Source organism: Grammomys surdaster, unplaced genomic scaffold (genome assembly GCF_004785775.1).
Source record: "Grammomys surdaster isolate TR1022 unplaced genomic scaffold, NIH_TR_1.0 213, whole genome shotgun sequence".
In the NCBI taxonomy this organism is placed as follows: domain Eukaryota; kingdom Metazoa; phylum Chordata; class Mammalia; order Rodentia; family Muridae; genus Grammomys; species Grammomys surdaster.
In genome coordinates, this window is record NW_021604658.1 from 3,136,133 (window position 1) to 3,150,666 (window position 14,534).

General features: G+C 44.9%; 1 non-coding gene across 1 annotated transcript; it reads right to left on the reverse strand.

Annotated features, from left to right (window-relative positions):
- Positions 1–4,663: 4,663 nt before the first annotated feature.
- Positions 4,664–4,769, reverse strand: LOC114625215. The gene has a single exon (XR_003712024.1). It is a non-coding gene; the product is annotated as a U6 spliceosomal RNA (small nuclear RNA).
- Positions 4,770–14,534: the final 9,765 nt, after the last annotated feature.

A 14,534-nucleotide genomic window follows, 5' to 3' on the forward strand; every position in this document is an offset into this window, starting at 1 on the left:
CTCTCTCTCTCTCTCTCTCTCTCTCTCTCTCTCTCTCTCTCTCTCTCCCTTCCTCCTCTTCCCCCTCCCTCCTCTCCTCCTCTTCCTTCTCTATCTTTGGAGATGGGGGTCTCACTATATCGCCCGGACTCCCCTCAGACTCACAGTCTTCTTGCTTCACCCTGCACCAGGGTTACAGGCATTACACCAGGCTGTGATACTTCTAAGGATACAGAACTGCGACAGAATAAGGCTCAAAGCCCTAATAAACCAATTCCTGACTGTTTGCCTTGGCAGTGGTCTCCAGGATTCATGATTTCATGTCTGACAGTTTTCTTTCTTTATTCCAATATAAAGGTAAATCAGGCAAATTCATATTGTCATGGGTTTTTTTTTTTAAGACTCTTGGGCAAACTTGTGTCTACACCAATAGCTGAATTAAAAGTAGGTGAGGAAGCCAGATTTGGGGTGTGCCTATAAAGTACTCATGGATACTGTGTCCACAGCATTCAGTCACTGCTGATCACTTTGATCCTGGCTGCTCCAATTTCCATCCCCTTCCTCATCTGCAGGATTCACCCAGTCTATAGAAAAAATCTTGCAGAGACCTCAGCAATCAAGAGGCAACGCCACAGCCTTTTTACCGGATTGTTCTGCCTTATTTTAGCACCTTATATTTCCCTCCCAATTGACACGGTGTCAGTCCTGTATTGAGATCGGTCTGTAAAACTCTCCATGAAGGGAAGTGGTTGTCAGCCTCAGAAGATCTGAGCAGTTACACACCTGGCTCTTTGCAGTGGGCACTTCAAAGGCAAAGCAATCTAGCCACAGAGGGAGGAGAGTTCAACAGAAATTATGACTTTTCAGGGTCTGGATTACTTTGAAGACCAAAGCGTGTTTGATCTTCCCTCTGATACTGGCTTTCTGATCACACCACGTGCGGGTGGCTAGTGGCTCATTCTTGCCCATGCCACCTTCTAAACAATCAGCATAAGCATTAAGACAATGTGCTGCTTAACAAATGGATGGCCAACGCAGACGCCCTCTTTTCATGTTCTTAGTTCATTTAAAAGAAATAGGCATTCATTACAAAAAAAATTAACTGTCAAAAATAAGAAATCTTAAAGATCATATTTATAGACATCATCCAAAAAGATATTCCACTGCATCTCCTTTGGGGCTTTTATTTATACATTTTTAACAGCACTGGGATCATTCTAAAAATACTCTTCTAGTGAGTATATACAGTTATGTCCTATTTTCACTTCTAATTATAACACAAGGAGGAAGAGCATACTTTGGGAGCTGATATGAGTTCAGGGTTTAGTAAAAAAATCTGCCTTTCTTTGGAACTGGAAGTTGAGATTGTAGTATTCCGATGAACCTAATCATTCAGCTGGTTCCTTTTGCCTTAGTAGATTGAATATTTCATTTTTCCAAGATTTTAGAGTGAGATTTTTGATTTTAGATTTGGAACAGTGAGTATGATTGTTTTGCAATTAAACTTTATGGAAAAATATACATGAATTTAAATGTTTTGGGAGCCAGATGTGGTGATGTGTATCTTTACTCTCAGCACTCGGGGTACAGGAGAACCACTTAAACTCAAGGCCTGGAGGACTACGTAATGATAGTCTGTCTAAAAAAAAAAAAAGTCTTGGGTTTGGTGAGGTGGCTCAATCAATAAAGGTGCTTGCCACCAAGACTGACACCCTGAGTTCAATGCCCAGGACCCACAGTAGAAGGAGAGACAGGATCTCCTGACCTCCAGCCGTGTACTGTGGAGTACATGCACAGACCATGCACACACACATTAAATACATTCGTTTTAAAGTTTTAAATTTGTTTTCAAAATGCAAACCAGTTTGCATTAGGTTTGATACTTATAAAATACATGTATTTACACATTACAGGCATCTAGCCTTCAAGATGAAACCAATCCATTTCCTACATAGGCTTCCCTGAGGCAATGATTTAGAGACTCTATATTACAAATATTTATTAAACTCGTGCGTGTTATATCAGTTTCCTCCCACACACCCATACTGCAGACCTGGTATAAGACACATGAGGAGTGGTAATCAAGAATTAAATCTTTCTTTTAAAAAACTGTCAAAAGCTTGCTACATCAGCATCAAGCGACAGGAGGAAAAATGTCTCCAGTCTACTACACGCCCCTGCGAGCCAGGTTTTAATTTGTTGCGAACGAAGGAAAAGAGCCTATAAAAAAATCTTGGCAAAACACAGAACTGCTAATTTAATCAATTTTAGTAGTTAAAGCAGTGACTCCAAGCGCTAACACAATCTGTTGAAAGAACTACTTTCCAAGGTAGGGAGATTCATTTATTTCTGCGTTTTCTTCCCAGTTTTCCAATCTAAGAATCTATATGTGGGAAGCCATGGCGCGCCCACTGAAAGCCTCCTCCCAATTAGGAAACAGACCCCGACCCAAACCGGAAGAGGCCTAGAAGTGGCTCTCATGATCCCAGGGTGAGGGAGACCGACGCTGATTGACCATGAAGGAAGAGACCCCTCTGACAGTACAGGAAGACGTGAAACTGGAGAAGGAAAAACAAAACTGGAAAAACAGTCACCATATATCATATGAAAATTTTTTTTAAAAAGCAAGAGAATCATTTAGTTTCTGAGACAGCAAATGTTTAAGGTTATAATTTTAAACAAGTATATGGGTTAAAGTTCTTGATGGTCTTAATGCTAAAACAAAAACAAAAACAAAAAACCCCACCTAACTAGATTATTCAGAAGAACCTGTAAATAAGGTCTTCCATTTACCTCTGAAAGCTGGAGGCCAGCAAAATTCACTAACTCACCTTTTAAATTTTATTTATTTATTTATTTATTTATTTATTTATATTTATTTTTATTTTTTTATTTTTTTATTTACTGGCAGTGGTGGTGGAGATTGGAGTAAGACCGGGTCTCTCTATGTAGCCTTGGCTGTCCTAGAACACTATGTAGTCCAGGCTGACCTTGAATTTTCATAGATCTGATTGCCTTTACCTCCTGATTGCCAGAATTAAAGGTGTGTGCCACCATGCCCAGCTAAAAATTCAGAATTTTTTTTTACGTAAAGCATATGAACTTGTGTTAAATACAATTTAAGGGCTTTAATCCTCATGAACAGAGTCTAAGTGTGCAAAATGTGCATATCATCACAGTGGCATTAATTACTTTATCAACTTTATTTCAAATTCCTTTAAAAGCCGGGCGGTGGTGGAGCACGCCTTTAATCCCAGCACTTGGGAGGCAGAGGCAGGTGGATTTCTGAGTTCGAGACCAGCCTGGTCTACAGAGTGAGTTCCAGGACAGCCAGGACTACACAGAGAAACCCTGTCTCGAAAAACAAAAACAAAATTCCTTTAAAAAAAAAAAAGGTTATTTATTTTTAAAAGTACAGCTTGGTTTCCTAGTGAGTTCCAAGACAGCCAGAGCTACATAGCAAGACCCGCCTTAAAACCAAAGAAAAAGAAAATTTGCAATGAATCTGGGGATGGAGCTGGGGGGACTTCCTCTGCCCCAGATCGAGAACTCTGCAGCTCCGCGATGTTGCTATTTTTCTGTTCTCCTTGCCTCTCAACTGGATTTCTTCGGCTGCAGTATTGTGGTGCTAGGTTTTCAGTATGTCTGTCATTACTGGTGCATCCTTTGTGGGAAAAGCCATACTCTCGGTGAGCGCTCAGTACCTGGGAAGTGGTTGCAATAGCAGAGAATGACTTTTTTGGGAACAAGAAATCCAAACACGGGAGCTCTCCTGAGACTGGGTAATATGTGTGTGGGTCAGAGGGATGACGAATTAGCAGCAAAGAAGGCTTAGACAGTAGTCAGCCAGATGTGTGCATGCCTGGAAGCAGAGGCAGGCACTTGGGAAGCAGAGGCAGGCAGAGCTCTGTGAGTTCGAGACCAGGCTGGTCTGCAAAGTGGGTTCCAGGACAGCCAAGGCAGTTACATAAAGAGACTCTGTCAAAGAAAGAAAAAAAAAAAAAAAGCCGGGCGGTGGTGGCGCACACCTTTAATCCCAGCACTTGGGAGGCAGAGACAGGCGGATTTCTGAGTTCGAGAGTTCGAGGCCAGCCTGGTCTACAGAGTGAGTTCCAGGACAGCCAGGGATACACGGAGAAACCCTGTCTCGAAAAACCAATAAATAAATAAATAAATAAATAAATAAATAAATAAATAAATAAATATGAGAGGCTGAAAAGATAGCTCAGCAGTTAAGAGTGCTCACTGCTCTATCAGAGAACCAGAGTTCTGATGGCAACACCCACATCACGTGACTCAAAGATGCCTTAACTCCAGCTCGAAGAGATACAGAGCCCCCTTATGGCCTCAGTGGGTGCCTGCACCCACATGTTCTGTTCTCTCTCTCTCTCTCTCTCTCTCCCTCTCTCTCTCTCTCTCTCTCTCTCTGCCTCTCTCTCTCTTTCTCCCTCTCTTTCACACACTCACACACACACGCACACACATGCACACACACATATGCACACACATAAACACACATAATAAAATAAGTATGTTTTTTTAAATTTCTTATGCTTTCAGATGATAATCTTACATCATTCCCCAGCTCTCTCTCCTTCGTCCCCCACCCCCTTCCCACATGCCTCTCCTTGCCTTTTCAAATTCATGGCCTCCTTTTTCATTAATTGTTGCTACATGCTCATATGAAACTGTAGAACACTTCACAAATGTGCATGTCAACCCTGTGCAGGGCTACACTAATCTTTTCTGTATTATTCCAATTTTAGTATACGTGCTGCCAAAGCCAGCACTAAAATAAATATTTATTTTTAAAGAAATCAGACTGGAGAGAAGTGGAGCCAGGTCCGTTTATGCAATCATGACATTTGTGCCAGTATGTATATCCCCATAGATTCCCAATGGCGGTTCACTTTCTGAAACTGCTGAGTGTTTCAGACTTTGAATACGCATTGGACATGCCGTAGGAGGGAGAAGAGAGACATCTTTGTTGTGCCCTGATCAGAATCATCTTCAGATTGGAATCACAGCTTTGCTGTGTCTCTTTGGGGGTGGGGTAACTTTCTGATTCATCAAGATTCTAGAAAGAGCCGGAGGACTGTATTATGCCACCTGCTTTCATTAACTGCTCAGTTGGTGGACTGACAGCAATGCAGCCATTTCTTCTCCGTTTCGGTGACAAAATAATCCCACGTGCTGCTAACATCCTCTGCCTCCCCCACCTACTTTGATATCCCTGCCATGCCCTGATGCCCTGGGATACAGACAGAGGGGAGAGGCAAGCAAGGGTCGGCAGGGGGAGTTTCAGAAATGTACCTTCCTCAGAGAGTGTTTCCAAGCTGGTCTGTGGCCAAATGATTCAAGATGAATGACTGTTTATTCGTTTTCCCCAAGCCCTGGGAATCAAACCAGGTCCTTGCACATGCAGTTCCCTGATGCTGAGCTATAGCCCGGTGGTTCTATTTTTAAAGATTTTTTTTTCAAGGAAGGCAATCTCTATTAACCTGTCCAACATCTGATCTATATTTTTTAATGTTCTTCCTTTTATCAAATCTAAGCCTAAATTTGGCCCCTTTGTTCTCCTTTCAGTGAATTGTGATTCTTAAAAATATACTATCCAATTTCATTTTGAAATCATGTTTGCAGGTTAAGGTTTATAGATAGCATTTATTCTGCCAGAGATGCTGGACCATTTTTGAGATATCACTGGTAAAATGGGGCTTTGTAACTTGAGTCTGGAAGACCACTGGCCACCAACATGGTGATTTGATCGAAGAGCCAGACACTGAGCAAAGAGGGTGCTGTTCAAAGTGCTGTCTGCCCTCAGAAGCTGTTTGTTCCGTGAAACCAGGAGAGGACCAGAAGGAGCTAGCTGCCTCGTCAGCTGTGAGGACGGGAAGACGGAATAAGAAGCAAAAATTAAGTTGTGTGTGGTGGATTCTTATAGTCCTAACACATGGAAGGCTGAGACAAGAGGCTGGTAAATTTGAGGACAGCCTGGGCTACAAATAAACCCTCTCTCAAAATATCAAGAGGCAGAGGAGCTCCCACCTGAAGTAGAACACCTCAGGCAGGTCAGAACAGAGGCTTGGTGGCATAATATTATGAAGAACATTCCAACGTCTCCACTGGAATCTTAGATGTACATATGAGACAGTGCGCATGAGGAGTTTGAGGAGAGCATATTCCATTCAAGGCTGAGAGAAAGCCAGGAGGGTGCTTAAGAGATAAAGGATAAAAGTGTAAAGTGGACATTCATGCTTTGTTTCCCCTGATGATATTTTAAGTTACACACGTAATATCAAAACAGATTTTCTTTGTGTATAGCAGAGTAAGCATTGAGATTATGGTGACATGTGCTCGCATCTCATCTGCCGCCCTGATGGCCTCTGAGAGGAGGCAGATCCTTCTCTTTGAACATGACAAGAGCAGCCCTTCATCCTGGGGTAATGGCAGTGGGAGGGGCAGAGTGTGGGAGTGAGTAATTTTCTTGCTCTTGGACACATAAAGGCTCTGAGGAGAATGGCTGAGCATTGAAGTCCAACCCAATCATGGCACAATTAGGAGAAAGAATATATTATTTTGGCAAAGTATTTTATTTTTAATTTACAGTATCATTAGCAAATTGGGTTTTTAAAATTACATTTATTTATTGTAAGGCCATTTTGTGCCTGATGTGCAGATCAGAGAACCATGTGTAAGAGTCAGTTTTCTCCTCCTACCATGAGTCCTGGGGATTGAATTCAGTTAATCAGGCTTGGTGTCAAGTGTCTTTATCCAATGAGCCATCTCACCAGGCCCCAGTTTGCCTCTTTTCATGTGTCTTCACAACTTCTTCCTTTCTTTCTTTCTTCCTTCCTTCCTTCCTTCTTTCCTTCCTTCCTTTTCTTCTTCCTTCCTTTCTTTGTTTCGTTCTTGTTTTTTAGTTAGGTGTTGGTGAGATGGCTTATGGGGGAGAGTGTCTGTACCAGCTTGAGAGTCTGAGTTCAGATTCCCCACTCAGGAAGAAAAGTGAAATGCAGCCTGGTGTGTTCCCTTCACCCCAACACTGTGAGGAAGACACAGAAGGCTCTGGGCTTGCTGGTTGCTGGCCTCGCTTCAGGTTCGATGAGAGAGAAATCTATTCTCAAGGGGATAAGAAAAAATGACTAATGGAGCAGAACAAGTGACAGCCTCCTCTGGCCTCCATGCAGCCCTTACACACACACACACACACACACACACTCACATGTACACACTCACATGCACACACACACATATACACTCACACGCACATATATTCACACACACTCACACACATACTCACACACACATACATTCACACACTCACATGCACACACACATACACACTCACATGCACACACATACACACTCACACACACATACATTCACACATACTCACATGCACACACTCACACACACACTCACACACACATACATTCACACATACTCACATGCATACACATACACACACATAAATACTCACACACACATACATTCAAACACACTCACATGCACACACATACACACACATACATACTCACACACACATACATTCACACACATTCACATGCACACACACATACACACTCTCACACATACATTCACACACACTCACACACACTCACATGCACACACACTCACATGCACACACACACTCACATGCACACATACTCACATGCACACACACACATGATTAAGACGAACACACCTGTCACTATTAACAGTCCACCACGAATTTTTTCTTCTCTCTCTAGGGGACTATTAACATTTCCAAGTGGAGTCCCTTGTTCCCTAAACCCTTAGCTACCCACCCTTCCACCCCTCTGATTCTGTCACACACAGTTAAAATAAGCTACCACTGTTACTTTGTCAGGCAGAATGAAGTCTTGGTCGCTCAGACTGGCTTGTTCTCGAACATTCTAGATAAGTCCTACAGCCTCTTTAGTTCTGGTTCCTTTCCTCCCCCCCCCCCACCTCACAGGTCCAGTGGGTCCACTCAGGATTTTGGTGTGCCTAGACCCTACTTACTGTCCCTGCAGCCCAAGAAGAGGTGACCTTAGAGAGAGTGTGAGCTGCCCTGCAAGGTGGAACCCTCCTGTGGTTTTTGTGAAGAGATGGTTGGTGTTTCCAGGAGTGGCCTCCTTCTTCAAGCACATTGATCCAGGAGATCTTGAGTTCAGTGATCCGGATGTCCCTGTCCCAGGTCTCAGGGCTCCATATCTTCCTAGTCAGAGTCCTGATGTGCCAGCGCACAGCCTGCATTGGAGAGCTGCTGCAGTATAGTGAGGTCCGGCTCCTCGAACCACTGCGAGTGAGGACAGTATTTGCTGCGGAGGAGCCTCTGTCCCCACACTCCACTTTGTGTAGGTGCTTGCTAATTGTTAGCCCTCCTGTTCTTTTTCAACTGCACCAAAAGCCAGGGGGAGGGGCTGGACAGCTGGCTCAGTGGTTAAGAGCACTTCCTGCTCTTCTGGAAGATGCGAACTCGGTTCTCAGCAACCAAGTCAGGTAACTCACAACTGCCTGTAACTTCTGCTCCAGAAATTCCAACACCTCTGGCCCCTGCAGGCACTGACACTCCCATGCACACCACACACATATACACGTAATTAAAAATTAAATTAAATTTAAAAGAAAGCCAGAGGAAGCAGCCATCCAATTCCCAAATCATTATAGAAATATAATTTCCCTTGAAACTCTCAAACACTCTTCCAGTTGATCCACTCGGCATTCATCCAAGCCCTCAGAATCAAACCCAGTGCATGCTGGGTAATCACTCTTAACATCTGAGTGTCCCCCTCCCATGCCCCGTTAAAAATCTTATCAATTACACCACAATCTCTTGGAGTCAATATTTATTGTTAGTTTGACCAGGGGTTCACGGTAAGCCATGGCACGATCTTGTGCAAGACAGTTCATTTCCGCTGAAGGCAATTCTCAGGGAGACGCTTCCCTTTGAACCTTCATCTGTGCACAGCCCTGACCAACTGGAGAACAGGTGGCTGGGTACTGAAGAATCCAGTCCCAGATTAGCACGCTTTCAGTACAGCCATTGAGCCAGATTCTTACAGGATCTCCCCATGACGCCTCTGCATATCAAAGCGTTGGAAGCATGAATGTACGGGTCAGCTTTCTGTTGTTACGAGATACCAGATACCGGAGACAGACAACTTATTTAAAAGTCTCATGAAGAGGTTTATTTCTGCTAATGGATTTGGAGATTCTAGTCCAACATCAAGTGGGCCCATTGCTGCGGGCCTTGGGCAAACGGGGTATGCCTCATAGCCAGGAAGCATGTAAGCACCAGAGGGTGGGAAGTAGGAAGAAGAGGAAAGGGAAAGAGAGGGAGGGAGGGAGGGAGAGAGAGAAAGGGAGAGAGACAAAGATGGAGAAAGAGAATATTCCTCCCAGTGACCTAAAAACTTCCCACAGGGCTCCTTCTAAAGATCCACCACATCTCAAAAGGCCCACCACAGGGACCACATCTTTCACTTGTGAACCTTTGCACGTGGACCTTTGGGGGGAGGGGAGCTTCGACATCCAAACTATGGTTCTTGGTTTAAAACTGGTTCTCAAACTTTTGCGTCAGGGTCGTGTGACAAGCTCCTTAAACTCCAGCTTCTTGGTCTTCTCTTTCAGCGCCCCTGGTGGCAGGGCTGAGCTCAGGTTGACATTGTGGGTGACTGCTGGGCACTGCTGAGCCACTTCTGCTTCACAGCTTCCTTCTGAAAGGAGGACTGGCTTAAAATATCCAGGTACCAGCTGGGCAGCAGTGGCACACACCATTAGTCCCAGCACTCAGGAGGCAGAAGCAGGCAGATCTCTGTGAGTTTGAGGCCAGCCTGGTCTATACAGAGAACCCTGTCTCGAAAAGCCAATATATACACAAACATACAATATACATATACACAAGTATCTAATCCAGGCATTGCTGTGAGTCTGAGGCTAGTCTGAACTACAAATTGAACTTAAGACCAACCTGGGCTGCATGGCAGAAAGTCCTGTCTCAGAAATAATATATAAATATATTAACTATATCTTAAAACATACCTAGAGATAGCTAGGGTTGCAGCTGGTTCCGTCTGCTCGGCCAGCACTAGTAGATTGGCCTTCTGTCTTCAGGCCGTTCATTTCTGGTTTCCATGTAGCTGCATCTCCAGTTAGCACACCTACGGTCAAGGCTGGGGTGGGGCAGCTGGGATCTGCCTCTTTTAGGAGGAAACAAGCGCTCCTTTGGAAGTCCCCTGCTCATGGGGACTGCTGGGTTTTCTTTCATAAATCCCTATAACTCCAGTTATTGCAATGATGTCCGTATGCAATATATTCTTTCAAAAGCCAATTGATGGGATGAGGGCAAGGCAATCCAATATATACATACAAACATACAATATATATATACACGAGTATCTAATCCAGGCATTGCTGTGAGTTTGAGGCTAGTCTGAACTACAAATTGAACTTAAGACCAACCTGGGCTGCATGGCAGAAAGTCCTGCGAGTGTCCTCAGCAGATAAGGAAACACCCTCCACAGTGTGCTCTTGTCCTAGGAAGGAGGCCTGCTATGATTATTTTTGGAGATGGGAACCCATGCATCCTATGCTGGCCTCAAATTTGATATATAGCCAAAGGTAACCTTGAATTTATGATCCACTGAAGTGCTGGGATTCTAGAAGTCTTAGGATGTAATTTGCTGTGATGAAACACCATGACCAAAAGCAACTTGAGGAGGAAAGGGCTTATTTCATTCACTCGTCCACAACATTGTTCATTATCAAAGAAGTCAGGACAGGAGCTCAAACAGGGCAGGAACCTGGAGGCAGAGGCTGATGCAGAGACCATGGAGGAGTGCTGCTTACTGGCTTGCTCCTCATCACTGTTCAGCCTGCTTTCTTATAGAACTCAGGACCACCAGCCCAGGGGTAACTCTACCCACAATATGCTGGGCCCTCTTCCATCAATCACAAATTAAGGAAATGCCCAACAGTCTTGCCTCTAGCCCATTCTTACAGAGGGAATTTCTTTTTTTTTTTTTATTGGATGTTTTATTTACATTTCATATGTTGTCCCCTTACCCCATCCCCCACCCACCCAGGAACCCCCTATCCCCTCACCCCTCCACCTTCTTCTCTGCGGATGTAACCCCTACCTACCCCCAACTCCCACCTCCCCACCCTCAAATTCCCACCCCCTGGGGCGTCCAGCCTTCATGAGGTCAAGGATCTCTTCTTCCACCTATGCCCAGCAGGGCCCTCCACTCTTTTTTTTTTTTAATTTATTTTATTGGATGTTTTATTTACATTTCATATGTTGTCCCCTTACCCCATCCCCCACCCACCCAGGAACACCCTATCCTCTCACCCCTCCTCCTTCTTCTCTGTGGATGTAACCTCTATCTACCCCCCGACTCCCACCTCCCCACCCTCAGAATTCCCACCCCCTGGGGCGTCCAGCCTTCATGAGGTCAAGGTTCTCTTCTTCCACCTATGCCCAGCAGGGCCCTCCATTCTTACATATACAGCTGAAGCCCTGGATCCCTCCCTAAGTGCTCCCAGGATGGTGGTTTAGACCCTGGGATCTGTGGTTGGTTGGTATTGTTGCTCTCCTCATGGGACCACAAACCCTTTCAGCTCCAATGGTCTTCACTCTAACTCCTCCATTGGGAACCCCATGATCAGTTCAATGGCTAGTTGTGAGCATCTACCTCTGAATATGTCAGACTCCTGAAGACCTCTGAGGAGACATCTATATCAGGCTCTTATCAGCATGCACTTCCTGACTTCCACATCAGCATCTACCTTTGGGATGCTGCACATGGGATAGATACTCAGGTGGAGTGGTCTTCAGACGGGCCCTCCTTCAGTTTCTGTCCCTCACTTTGTCTCCATATTTGCTCCCTTGAGTATCTTGTTGCTCCTTCTAAGAAGGACCGAATCACCCCCACTTGGTCTTCCTTCTTTATGAGCTTCATGTGGCCTGTGAGTTGCATCTTGGGCATTTCAAGGTTCTGGGCTAATATCCAATAATCAGTGAGTGAATACCATGTGTGTTCTTTTGTGATTGGCTTACCTCACTCAGGATGATAATTTCTAGTTCCATCCATTTACCTAGGAAACTCTCGAATTCATTGTTTTTAATAGCTGAGTAATACTCCATTGTGTAAATATACCACATTTTTTGAATCCATTCCTCAGTTGAAGGACATCTGGGTTCTTTCCAGCTCCTGGCTATTATAAATAAGGCTGCTATGAACATAGTTGAGCATATGTCCTTGTTATATGTTCGAGCATCTTCTGGGTATATGCCTAGGAGTGGTATAGCTGGATCCTCAGGTAATGCTATGTCCAATTTTCTGAGGAACCGCCAGACTGATTTCCAAAGTGGTTGCACCATCTTGCAGTCCCACCAACAATGGAGGAGTGTTCCTCTTTCTCCACACCCTCGCCAGCATCTACTATCACCTGAGTTTTTAATCTTAGCCATTCTGACTGGTGTGAGATGGAATCTCAAGGTTGTTTTGATTTGCATTTCCCTGACGACTAAGGATACAGAACATTTCTTTAGGTGCTTCTCGGCCACTCGAGTTTTCTCAGTTGAGAATTCTGTGTTAAGCTCTATACCCCATTTTTTAATAGGATTATTTGGTTGTCTGGAGTCTAATTTCTCAAGTTCTTTGTATATATTGGATATTAGCCCAGAGGGAATTTCTTAATGGAGGTCTCCTCCCTCAGATGATTATAGCTTGTGTCTAGCTGATATAAAACTGGCCAACTCAACAGGCATGTGCCACCAAACTCAACAAGCATGTGCCACCATACTCAGCAGGCATGTGCCACCAAACTCAACTGGCATGTGCCACCAAACTCAACAGGCATGTGCCACCATACTCAGCAGGCATGTGCCACCAAACTCAACAGGCATGTGCCACCAAACTCAACAGGCATGTGCCACCATACTCAGCAGGCATGTGCCACCAAACTCAACAGGCATGTGCCACCATACTCAGCGGGCATGTGTCACCATACTCAGCGGGCATGTGCCACCATACTCAGCGGGCATGTGCCACCATACTCAGCAGGCATGTGCCACCAAACTCAGCAGGCATGTGCCACCATACTCAGCAGGCATGTGCCACCAGGCCTGACTTATAGACTTGAACTCCTAATTTAAAAAAAGAGCACTCGGACTCTAACAATTCAAGGATGTGTTTTCTCTTCTATCCTAGACCCCTAGTGAGAGAGGAGAGGAGTCTGAGCTCATTCCACGGCTACTATTTCATTAGACCTCCAGCCTAGGACACTGGTGTGGGCACCGGAGAAGACGATCAGCCAGAGTTAAAAGTGAAAGATCTGTCTTCACTAAAGTCTCTGAAGGAATCTGGAGAGACAAGCTCATGAGAAGACTGTCTGTGTGGCCTGAAATCTGAGTGTAGCTCCAAGAGTGTGACTTTCTGCCCACAGACCTCACAGGTTTGTGACAGTAGGAGGGCTCTGAAGGGCAAGGTAGCTTTGATATACCACAGCTTCAAGGTCATGAGCGTCTTGTGCAGTGTAAGCCCAGCTCTGAGGCTCTGACACCAAGCACTTTGAATGGAAGGAAGTAGAACAGCAGTCTGGTGGAACTGAGAGAGGGCGCCACTGGCTGGGGATGTAAGTCAGTTGTAGGGTGTTTACCTGGCATTTATGTGACCCTGGGTTCGATTCCCAACACCACATAAAACTGGACATGGTGAAGCATGACTTGAAACCCCAGCACTTGGGAGGTAGAGGCAGAGGGATAAGACATTTAAGGTTATCTTGGGCTACTTGGTTCACGTAGCAAGTTTGAGGCCAGGCTGGGACACATAAGACCCTGTTTCAAAATAGCGGGAGAGTGAATATCTACACCTCATCATTAGTGGTCGCTGCAGTATCAGAGAGCATCCTCACAGTAGTGTTTTAGGGTGAGCCTCCCTGAGCTTCCCATCCACATTGCCACTTATCAGTTCCCAGCGCTGTCTTCTCCATGGGATGTTGACAAAATCTACTCTTAAACGCTTAATTGGAATGCCTTCTTCATGGCTGTCTCCCATGTGGGATTCATCAGCGTGTGGAGACCCCAGGAAGGCCTTGGCAAAGGCCAATGATCAAGGGAAGAGAAGAAGAGCTCCAGCTATAACAGCATCCATACAGGAGAGGGAAAGGGATAGTTTGAGCTAGGAGAACGCTGTTTGCTTTTATGAAGGTGAATAGATGTTTTTACTCTCAGGTCTCAGGTCTCAGAAGACATAAATGACTCAGGCCAGACAGGGAATGAAGCTGGAATTCATGGAGGGTTTTGCCTGCTTAGCTGAGGAGATTGAGATTTCATGTCAGGGGGTCTGAGGGATAATTAGAACTGCGTGACCGTTAGTCGAGAGCTCTGTGCAGAGAAATCAGAAAGGGGGAAGAACCCTCCAGAAAGAGAGGCAATTAAAAGATGATTCTCATGAACCGTGGGAGAAGGCAGATGGCTCTGAACTCCAATGGTGTCACTGAGAACGAAAATGCAGGGACAGATGTGAAGGAGAAGTTTAGCC